Below are 12663 nucleotides of genomic sequence, written 5' to 3' on the forward strand. Positions count from 1 at the left end.
CCCCAAAGTTTTTTTATTCAATAAAGTCTGAGGTTCTATATGGCTATGGGCTGTGGTAATAATAATAATAATAATTCAAAAAAGAAAGAACGAAAAATAACAAATAGTTAATTTTTTGGAACCATGAACTTTAGTTCAAAATATTGAATGATGAATATATATATATATATATATATATATATATATATATATATATATATATATACTTTATATATTATATACACATACATACACATATGTATGTATATAGATAGGCCTATACACCGTATATCTAGGTGTGCCCTGAGATTTTTAGGCTATGAAAAGTGTGCCCTGGGACAAAAAAGGTTGGGAAACACTGCTCTAGCCTATAGCAGGCCAGTCTGGTGCATCTCATAGGCCTCTAGCCTATAGCAGCCCAGTCTGGTGCATCTCAGAGGCCTCTAGCCTATAGCAGGCCAGTCTGGTGCATCTCAGAGGCCTCTAGCCTATAGCAGGCCAGTCTGGTGCATCTCAGAGGCCTCTAGCCTATGGCAGGCCAGTCTGGTGCGTCTCAGAGTCCTCTAGCCTATGGCAGGCCAGTCTGGTGCGTCTCATAGGCCTCTAGCCTATAGCAGGCCAGTCTGGTGCATCTCAGAGGCCTCTAGCCTATAGCAGGCCAGTCTGGTGCATCTCAGAGGCCTCTAGCCTATGGCAGGCCAGTCTGGTGAGTCTCAGAGGCCTCTAGCCTATGGCAGGCCAGTCTGGTGAGTCTCAGAGGCCTCTAGCCTATGGCAGGCCAGTCTGGTGAGTCTCAGAGGCCTCTAGCCTATGGCAGGCCAGTCTGGTGAGTCTCGGAGGCCTCTAGCCTATGGCAGGCCAGTCTGGTGAGTCTCAGAGGCCTCTAGCCTATAGCAGGCCAGTCTGGTGAGTCTCAGAGGCCTCTAGCCTATAGCAGGCCAGTCTGGTGAGTCTCGGAGGCCTCTAGCCTATAGCAGGCCAGTCTGGTGAGTCTCGGAGGCCTCTAGCCTATAGCAGGCCAGTCTGGTGAGTCTCGGAGGCCTCTAGCCTATAGCAGGCCAGTCTGGTGAGTCTCGGAGGCCTCTAGCCTATGGCAGGCCAGTCTGGTGAGTCTCAGAGGCCTCTAGCCTATGGCAGGCCAGTCTGGTGAGTCTCAGAGGCCTCTAGCCTATGGCAGGCCAGTCTGGTGAGTCTCAGAGGCCTCTAGCCTATGGCAGGCCAGTCTGGTGAGTCTCAGAGGCCTCTAGCCTATGGCAGGCCAGTCTGGTGAGTCTCAGAGGCCTCTAGCCTATGGCAGGCCAGTCTGGTGAGTCTCAGAGGCCTCTAGCCTATGGCAGGCCAGTCTGGTGAGTCTCAGAGGCAGGACAGGTTACAGGAGGAAAGGAGCCACTGGAGCACATGGATATATATAAGAAAGCTAGATGGCTCACCCGCACTGCTGGCCAATGAAGAGCGACGTTGCTTCGTGGCGGCCATTTTACCTCGGGGCAGCATAACATTGTGTCTATGGGGCATGTACTTTTTAAATAACCACAACTTGCTTAATTTCCAACCGATTTTCAAACGGTTTGGTTTGTTATAAACGTCAGACGTCCGCATACTTAAATGCTTTTATATGACATTTTTATAAAAAATAAAATTAAGCAGATAAGCGTCCTGAATCATAGCCACGTTGACAACGTTTGTAATAAACCAACCCGTTTGTAAATCCGTCAAGATTTGAGCGAGTTATGACTGTTTTAGTTTGAGCTGCCATTTAGCTGTACTGTAGTCTGTACTGTAGCCCCTCAGCAAGATGGCCGCCGGGTGAACTACGTCAGAGACTCCGCCTTGAGCCATCTAGCCTTTCTATATGTCTATGCTGGAGCAGCTCGGACAGTTTAAGCCCTTTGTAACGAAGACTCTGACTAGGACGTTGGGCTATATGACATATGACATGTCTAGTATGACAATCCCTATATTTGGGCCCGAGCCGACTTAGTGCTGATATCAGATAGATGTGGCAGAACCATATATGGATATAGATCTAACTGGCTTAGTCATCGTGACAAGCATAGTCGGAGAGTATATAACAAGGGTCGGCTTCAGGGAGAAGTCGAAGCATCCTGGTTTAAATTCTAATCTGACACCACTGCTGTGGGTTTAAATTCTAATCTGACACCACTGCTGTGGGTTTAAATTCTAATCTGACACCACTGCTGTGGGTTTAAATTCTAATCTGACACCACTGCTGTGGGTTTAAATTCTAATCTGACACCACTGCTGTGGGTTTAAATTCTAATCTGACACCACTGCTGTGGGTTTAAATTCTAATCTGACACCACTGCTGTGGGTTCTAACCTAAGTAATCAGCAATATAGCCTAGAGCTATTTTATACCCTTATTTCATTATCAGGATGCAAAGTAAAAAAGCGACAATGTTTCGATGTGTCAGTCTGACGAAGATGTAACTGAAACATCGTTAATTAACGTTGCTTTTTTCTACCTGATAATAAAATAAGGCCTTAGACCATTTACACCTGAGGGTGGATTGGATGCAGGCACAAACCCTGAAATTCCGTAGTAGAATAAGTGAATCTGTCCGGTACATGACTTTATTAAAATGGCACAAAATGCATTTTATCGAGAAGCTGGGGACCTGAGATATTTCCCAGCCCGGAGAATATACTTTTTCCTAGGTCTAGCAGGCTTTATTTCGGCGAGTAGCTACGTGGTTTTGTTTATTTTCTTTAAAGTATAACCCCTCGCACGGCTGGTGATGGTTGTATGTGATGTGTACAGGAGAAGTCCGCACATTGTTTCGTAGAGCCCACAGGAATCGGTCTTCGCCAGGTGTCGCCTGACGAAGACCCACAAGGGGTTGAAACGTTCATGTCATCCTTCTAATTTAACCCATTCTGGGCGGGAACCCCTTTTGGTGTTCTAAGCATTATGTTATGCTTTAGCTGTTGAAAAATAGCAGATCTACAAGCTCATAGCGCGCTATGAGCTTGTAGGTCTGCTATTTTTTTTAAATCGTGAAAGTGTGGCGCAAATCTTTGAATATATATTCTTTCAGGGCAAACGTTTTTAACTCAAATCTTTGCCTCTGGGGGGCGGGGGGTCACTGGAACAACATATTTTCAGATGGGGGTCGGCGGCCAATTACATACATTTTTGGGGGTCCTTGACATGAAAATGCTTCCATTGAATTGGTGGTGAGGAGATACGGCCCTGTTTCTGACACACATTCATTCATTCAGACAGACAGACATTGACTGAATTATAGTATGATTATAGTATGATGATGATGATATGATTATAGTATGGTGATGATGATGATGATGATGATGATGATGTGGCCGTGGACCCCCATGTGAAAATAATAAGTAGTTCCAGTCTCCCCCAGAAGCAAAGATTTGAGTTGAAAACGTTAGAATAAATATTCAAAGATTTGCACCACATTTTCACGACTTTTCAAAAATAGCAGACCTACAAGCTCGGTGGCGCGCTACGAGCTTTTCAATAGCTAACAATAGCTCAATATGTCAAACTGACATATTGATCCTATGACACACAGTGTGGCTTCCCCCCAGTAGGATACCTTCACATTCAGTAGATCCTGTGATCTTTTGTGGCCAGATGTAATTTCTTGGGGTCTAGTATAGGACTATAGTAAATAATAAAAAAAAAACATTTTGTAAAGAAATACATATTTAGCCCCATGCTCGAATGCCCCCGCCCCCTGTCAAAAACAGCTAAAATCCCTAAAACGAAAGAAAGCAGCAAATGATTTTTTTTTTTTTTACACTCATCTTTTACTTTCTCTAATAACAACCTAAAACATGAACCTTGGTTGAAAAAGTTGTCCTTTAAGGCAACGTTTAACTGGTGAGTGTGTTTAGCCCAGAGGAGCGTCTGAGTGCTGCGTCAGGGCCAGCAGGTGATTTATAACAATACTGGGGTTGTTAGTTGTCTATGATTCGGTGCTGCGTGCGTGCGTGCGTGTTTGTGTGCGTGCGTGTGTGGGTGCATGTGTGTGTGCGTGCGTGTGTGTGGGTGCGTGCGTGCGTGTGTGGATGCGTGCGTGCGTGTGTGGATGCGTGTGTGTGCGTGCGTGCGTGTGTGTGTGTGTGGGTGCGTGTGTGGATGCGTGCGTGCGTGTGTGGATGCGTGTGTGTGGGTGCGTGTGTGCGTTTCGGTGCCTGTATTTGACTGATGCATGCTGGGGTTTTTCCATGCCTCGCCTCACCTCTCTCTGCCATGTCCCGACACATCACTTTGTGTTTGTCTTAACTTGAACTGCCTAGAAACTAGTACAGTGCATGACATGCACGTGTGTGTGTGTGTGTGTGTGTGTGTGTGTGTGTGTGTGTGTGTGTGTGTGTGTGTGTGTGTGTGTGTGTGTGTGTGTGTGTGTGTGTGTGTCTGTGTCTGTGTCTGTGTCTGTGTCTGTGTCTGTGTCTGTGTCTGCATGTATGTATGTATGTATATGCATGTGTTTTTGGTTGTGTCTGACTCTATGAGATCGTATGTGTATGACTTGGCAATGTTGCAAAGTGATGGTTGTATGTGATGTGTACAGGAGAAGTGATGGTTGTATGTGATGTGTACAGGAGAAGTGATGGTTGTATGTGATGTGTACAGGAGAAGTGATGGTTGTATGTGATGTGTACAGGAGAAGTCCGCACATTGTTTCGTAGAGCCCACAGGAATCGGTCTTCGCCAGGTGTCGCCTGACGAAGACCACAAGGGGTTGAAACGTTCATGTCATCCTTCTAATTTAACCCATTCTGGGCGGGAACCCCTTTTGGTGTTCTAAGCATTATGTTATGCTTTAGCTGTTGAAAAATAGCAGATCTACAAGCTCATAGCGCGGCACTCGGTGCCGCGCTATGAGCTTGTAGGTCTGCTATTTTTGAAAAATCGTGAAAGTGTGGCGCAAATCTTTGAATATATATTCTTTCAGGGCGAAGTTTTTAACTCAAATCTTTGCCTCTGGGGGGCGGGGGGTCACTGGAACAACATCTTTTCAGATGGGGGTCGGCGGCCATCTGGCTAACGGTACCTACTGGTGCTATGTACGCGTATGTTCGTAACCGTATACTCGCACCAACCGTGTGTTTACCTTTTAGCATTTAATGGCTCCGGTTACTATGGAGAGCCTCCGTCCCCACCGGCTATGGGATTTTTAAATCCAGCTCCGTTGAGCCTCCATTATAATAGGATTTTCAAAACGCTGTATCTCTAAAGGTTCGAGTGCTGTCCATGGTGCGCCGCTGGCGCATACCCGACGATCGTAAATCATTTGTGAGTTTGTACCGCATCGCTGAGCACATGTATCTGGTTGTAATGCTAGCTAAAGGCTGTGAGCTAATGCGAGTGGTGTTGTTCTCCTCACAAAGGCCCCCACCTTCCTGAATAACCCGGAAGGGAAACAAGCTCCGTAGAGATTTTGAGGTCAGGCCTAAATGGGTTAAAGAATGTAGAATGCAAACCAAAAATACTCTCTCACACACTTGCCAGTGTGCCAGTGGTCACCCTCCTTTCTGCCAATGTTGGCACTGGTGCCTAAGGTTGCCTAACCTGACTCCGCCAGATGGGGCAGCAGAGAGTACACTGGGTTCCCCCCTCCTGCTCCCATCTGGGAACTCTCAGGCAGACTTGATGCCCGGCCACAAAACGGCCTGGCCAATCAGCAGCAGCTAGAGGCGGGATAGCTGCTGCTGATTGGCCAGGCCGTTTTGTTCTACTGGTCCAAAGCTCTTGACGCAGCTCAATTCATTATTTCATTGATATGACGTTGTGACCAACGGTTTGCTTTTGACTCCCCTGTCTGTATCTGTAGCCCTTGTACTGTACATGTCTTATTTGTCCTGTCTCGTCCTTGTCTGTGTTTGTTTGTTTCTTGTTTGTGTCTCGTACTGGTCTGTAGTGTCTGTATGTTTTGTATTTGTTATGTTGTTTTTCTGTTTGTTGTTTCCCCCCCCCCTTTTTTTTTTCATTATATTTTGCTGACTCATGAGTTTTCCAAGTTACAGTATATTTATGAATATTATATATTATATGAATGTTTTTGTCTTTAACGGTTCTTTTTTCCCCCTCCATTTCCCACCCCTTTTTTATTGTCTTTTGTTTCATTGTGTTAGCTGTCCCTGTGTAAGGCCACCTATGTGCATTGGTGATTTACATGTTTGTTTTGTTAAGAAAATATAAAATAAAACATTGAAAATAAAACTACAAAATAATAATTCAACATAATATCGGTATTAGTATCGGCTAAATTGTTATGGTATCGGTATCGGCCAAGTCCTTAGTGGGGACTCCCAGGGGAGATCGCACACCAGAGGGCACCATCAGGTATGTGCACTTTCTTTAACTGACATATTCTGTCACACCCTGTGTTTATTGTTTTTAGGTATTGTATAATGTTTTTTTAAGATCATGTCTTTTTTATGATCATCATCATTATTATCATTTATTTTATTGGAGCTTCTGAGCATATAAGTTTCTTCAGTACGTACCTCTAAGTCAGGGGTTCTCAATGTTTTTGGCCGGGGACCCCCGGAAATGCTTTGGCCATGTGTCACAACCCCTGCCCCGCCCCCCCCTCCCCACCACCACCAATACAAACTGACTGCAAAAATAACCTTAATAATAGAGAAAATATATCATAAATGAATACTGAAACCAGATATAATAATTAAGGAACGTTTATGCATGTACTATGTGTACTATGTAAACTCTTCATTTCCAGCCATTCAGTTGCAAAAAAAATAAAAAAATGTAAAGATTATTTGGGGACCCCCCAAAATAATGTGGTGACCCACTGAGGGGTCGCGACCCATGGGTTGAGAACCCCTGCTCTAGGTGACGATGAAGTGAATCTGAATCTGAAATCCTACAAATTAACAGATCTGCAGATCTGGGTATTTCCAAAGTGAACATGCATCTTTCAGATTAGGATTTGGTGACCCTTTAGAAGTTCACACCCTTAAAATGTGCCTCAGCATCACAGCACATGATTTAAAACTGAGATTTTGATGCAGAGGAGAACATACATCTGTATTTAATCTGTATTTCCTACTTGTATTAGACCTTGTTTCTATTATAGTAACCGTGTTTGGACATTGTAATGTTAGCACAGTCTGACAGTCTGTAGGCTACTTGTATCATGAGCATCAGGTGACAAATAAAACCTTCATTCTTTAAACTATCAAAGTCTGTAGGCTACTTGTATCATGAGCATGTGACAAATAAAACCTTCATTCTTTAAACTATCAAAGTCTGTAGGCTACTTGTATCATGAGCATCAGGTGACAAATAAAACCTTCATATTCCCTGGAACAACATATTTCCAGATGGGGGGGGGGGGGCGGAGGCCAATGAAATATTGAGAACCACTGATAGAAACATGAGGTTTTTCAGAAAAATATACATTTTAAAAAGGCATTTTTTAAATTTCGATGTCAGGCCTAAATGGGTTAAGAAACATTGTATGACCAAATCTTAACAACCATCTGTAGGTCTACAGAATGACCACTGGGTGTCGCTCTTAACCCTCTTTCAGTGATGCTTTAGCGTTTAGCCAATAGAGAGTTGACTGCATTGAGAACATGACTTCTGAAGGAACTATTCAATGAAACAGCAGCGAGTTGTGAGTAATATTATGTTCTTGTTCTCATATGCTTTCTTCTTTAGCATTGTGACATTATGAAGCATTCATTATGTATTCTTAGATGACATGTAAGGGCTATAGCCTATAGGTCCTACTGTTCTACTGAAACTAAAACTCAATACACTCTTTATTTTTATTGTTTTTGTAGCAGACATGGATTTCCTATAAATGTTCCGTGCGAAGATATAGTGCGCTGTAGTGTGACGTCATGGTGACAACAAGCCATAGAAAACAAAACAGAGTTGGTTACAATTAATTTATTATTGACATCTGGCGCATTAGAAGCTGCAACAACAACAACAAAGACACCTTATGGCTTATGTACTGTTCTCGTTCATTTCCAACAGTTTTCTTATCTCTGACGTTTCACTTTAGTGTAGCTTATTTTCATTTCAGGTTATTGTAATTATAATAAGGTCCATATATTATGTTCTTGTTGAATAGACACGTGTTGTTGGCGGAAAGAAGTTATAACGTTTGATTTATTTTGGATAACTTCAAGTCACCATGCGGTCTGTCTGCCAGGCCAAACATTACGTCTGTCAGACTGTCACCATAACCATACCGTGAGTACAGGCTAGGCTTTCAGAATAAGAAAATATAGGCTAGAAAAGTATCTCTGGTCCATAGCCTAATGCACTTTGCTGACTGTCCCCGTAAAACCTTTCCCTTTTTACCTCCTTTTATGATGAATTCCTGTTCTGTTCTTTGTCTATAGGCTATAGAAGTGTCTAGGCTATTTGTGTCTCTAAATGTTTTGATGAATTGAACAAGGTGGACCCTCTTGTAAACAAGTGTAATGCTTTATGGGGTCGTCCACTCACAGTTAACAGTCTGTGTATTGAGTTGTGCTTGAAATGTACTGAAATTCTGGAAACTGTTAAATACTTCAATCAATCAATCAAACCAGAGCTAGGCTAGAAGTAAGCTGAGATTGTTTTAGTATCATATTCTGCTTTCTTATTCAGTTCCGAATCAGAATGTAAACACACTGACACTGGGTTATATATCCTGGTGGTTATCATGATGCTACAGAGGCTATACTTGTTTTGTTTTGTTGTGAAATAATTATCCCCTTTCAGGACCCCTGTTTGTTTGTCCCAAATATAAAACAAGGGTCCAGAAAGGGGCTATCCTATACGCCTACCGGTGGTTCCTATAGGCCTACCGGTGGTTCCCCAAACTTTTTCACAGGACCCCCAAATAGACACTCATTAGCCCCGCGGACCCCCATTTGAAAAGATATGCCAGGGACCCCCATAAGAGAAGATTTGTACGGCTCTAGCAGTGATTCTCAACCATTTTAATTTCAAGGACCCCCAGTTTGACATGCATTAGTCTACGGACCCCCATTTAATGGCATTTCTATCTCTGGGATCCCCAATTTATTTAGTAAAATCAATGTTAATTTAACTCTGAGAGTGTACAAATGGAACCAAATGGACCCGTTAGGGTCCATTTGGTTCCATTTGTACACTCTCTGAGTTACAGACCCCATAAGGGTCCATTTGGTTCCAAACTATCATTTAGCTGGGGACCCCCTGGAACTCCCTCAGGTACCCCTGGGGGTCCCCGGACCCCACTTTGGGAACCACTGGCCTATACCATGTGATGATAGATCTAGCCATCTTGATATTATAAATACAATAAAAGTATTTGCCCAAGGCAGGCGCAGTACCCTACACCAGTGGTTCCCAAAGTGGGGTGTTTTTTTAACCTTTATTTAACCAGTAAAAACCACATTGAGACTGAAGTGTGAACTGGCCAAGACAAGAGGCAAAATAAGTGACACAGCTCTGCCAATAACAAAAGAAATACACAACAAAAAACAGGACAGACATACAATGCTCATAAATACAGAACCCACTACGGAAGCTCAAAGGGAGAACAGGAACGCCTATTAACGCGACCAATAAGGACTAATAAAATAAAAAACTAAGCAACGGAAAATTGCTAGTAGACTAAAAAGCAAGCAGACATTTGCTATATGTCAAAGCAGGAGCAGTGCATGGGAAGTGTGCCCATGATGGCAATCCTTTTAAAGCTCACTAGGGGAATCACAGCAGCCAGTTTGAGTCTGGTCTGTAGGTCATTAAGACCAGGGTCCAGTTTGAGTCTGGTCTGTAGGTCATTAAGACCAGGGTCCAGTTTGAGTCTGGACTGTAGGTCATTAAGACCAGGGTCCAGTTTGAGTCTGGTCTGTAGGTCATTAAGACCAGGGTCCAGTTTGAGTCTGGACTGTAGGTCATTAAGACCAGGGTCCAGTTTGAGTCTGGTCTGTAGCTCATTAAGACCAGGGTCCAGTTTGAGTCTGGTCTGTAGGTCATTAAGACCAGGGTCCAGTTTGAGTCTGGTCTGTAGGTCATTAAGACCAGGGTCCAGTTTGAGTCTGGACTGTAGGTCATTAAGACCAGGGTCCAGTTTGAGTCTGGTCTGTAGGTCATTAAGACCAGGGTCCAGTTTGAGTCTGGTCTGTAGGTCATTAAGACCAGGGTCCAGTTTGAGTCTGGACTGTAGGTCATTAAGACCAGGGTCCAGTTTGAGTCTGGTCTGTAGATCATTCCAAGACCAGGGTCCGAAATGAGCTTTTTTTTTCCAGCCTCAGATTTTGTTGGGGGCACGACGTAGCGTAACCAAGCATTGTATCTGAGGTTGAGAGAGTTTTGGACAAGTTCAAATTTAGAACCAATGTAACGTGGTAGATTACCAAGAATGGCTTTATAAATGAGAATTGAGAATTCCACTCTTCAAAGTCGGCGCTCGTAGCCTCGTAAAGGCAGTGACGTCCCTTAAAAGCGACAGGTTCTCTGTCTGCCGTCTCCCCTCTGCTCCGTTAACATTATGGGTAACTCATTCAAGTGGTAAATTAAATGTGAAATACATCCTCTATTGAGAAAACAACAATATATGTTGACAAAGACACTTCATACATTTGAAAACATATTTTTATTTAAATCAATATAGTCTTCAGTTAATTTTGTTACATTTTAAAAGTAGGCTAACTACTGTTGAATTTCAATGGACTTCTATGGGCTGGCCTGCAGTACACCGTTCTAATGGACCAGAAGTGGGGACGCTGTCTCATTTGGGGGCGTGGAATGTGTAGTCCCCGTGTGGCTCTATGGGCTGTCAATCAGACAGGACTTTTCTTCTTTCGTGTAACGTCAGAGGTCCAACTCGGTGTCGTGGAGCCACGCCCGCATCTCTGGTCCCAGGTCAAAGAGGCTGGCTTCCGAGGGTGGTCTGTATAAGGGGCAGGTGTATATGATATGGTCGGCGGTCTGCTCAGGGTCACCGCACTCGCATGCCGCACTGTCCGCCAATCCCCACTTCTGCATTGATGCGTTGAAGCGCCCAACCCCAGTTCTTAAGCGGTTCAGTGTGGTCCATTGCTTTTCTGATTGGATGTATGGGCTGTCAATCAGGACTTTTCTGTTTGGATGTATGGGCTGTCAATCAGATAAGACGTTTCTGTTTGGATGTATGGGCTGTCAATCAGATAAGACTTTTCTGTTTGGATCTATGGGCTGTCAATCAGATATAGGACTTTTCTGCATGGATCTATGGGCTGTCAATCCGATAGGACTTTTCTGATTGGATGTATGGGCTGTCAATCAGATATAGGACTTTTCTGATTGGATGTATGGGCTGTCAATCAGATATAGGACTTTTCTGTGTGGATGTATGGGCTGTCAATCAGATAGGACTTTTCTGTTTGGTTGTATGGGCTGTCAATCAGATAGGACTTTTCTGATTGGATGTATGGGCTGTAAATCAGATATAGGACTTTTCTGTTTGGATGTATGGGCTGTCAATCAGATAGGACTTTTCTGATTGGATGTATGGGCTGTCAATCAGGCCAGAAAGTAGTTTTTGCCACTCAGTAGGCGTTCCCACATAACTTCTGGGTATGATGATGATGTCATACATATACCCTCTATTCTGGGGGGAACCTTCAGCCAAAAATAGCAGATCTACAAGCTGATTTCTGGCAACATTTGGTGTAGACAACTCTGGTCCAGTTTAGTAAGTCTGAGGCTAACAAGCTGTTTTATAGTGTATATGAATGTATTTTAACAAGCTGTATTCTACTATATGTGTGTGTATGTATATGAATGTATTTTAGGTCTTTTTTAATTTAATGGCATTTCTATCTCTGGTGCCCCAATTTATATTGTAAAACCACTGTTAATTTAACTCTGAGTTACAGACCCATAAGGGTCCATTTGGTTCCCAACTATCTCTAATTGAGCTAGGGACCCCCTGGAACTCCCTCAAGTACCCCTAGGGGTCCCCGGACCCCACTTTGGGAACCACTGCATTACAAGTCGGGTGTAAAAGTGCCATCCAGCCGTTTCTCTAATTTCTTTGACAGTGGACTCTAACCACTTGAACCCCAGCACCCATATTCTGGGGGGAATAGTAGACAAAATAGCAGATCTACAAGCTGTAGGAGTATATTTTGGCAACATTGGTGGAGAAAAAAGCAGTCCCAAGTACAGAGACAACTCGGGTCCTGTTTACCAGGGATGGAAGAATTACTCATATGTTTACCTATAAGTAAAAGTATCAATACTGTAATGTAGCCATACTCTGTTACAAAGTAAAAGTACCGTATTCATGGGAAATATATACTTTTTTTTTTTTTCATGGGCGTCAATGGGAAATTGTGACATCACCTATTTATTATTATAATGATCTGTCCATGTTCATTTATTTTAATTAAATCTCTGCGTCGTATATATAGCAGATCTACAAGCTCACATTATGTTTTAAATGACTGGACCATCTGTAAATGGGTGGTGTTGGTGTAAACAGGACATTGAGTGATTTAAGAATGCTTCCAAACTCCAACAACTCATTAAATAAATGTTTGCACAGAACGTTTATTGACATAAAGTTGATCATAACGTGAACAACTGTTTTTTTTTTAAAGAAACAAAGTATTGACAGTGATAAAGTTGAATACAATCATATATAAAATGACTTTTACAGTTTAATTCATGGTTTAATGCAAATCATCAAAT

The sequence above is a fragment of the Electrona antarctica genome, assembly GCF_951216825.1.
Source record: "Electrona antarctica genome assembly, chromosome: 15".
Classification (NCBI taxonomy): domain Eukaryota; kingdom Metazoa; phylum Chordata; class Actinopteri; order Myctophiformes; family Myctophidae; genus Electrona; species Electrona antarctica.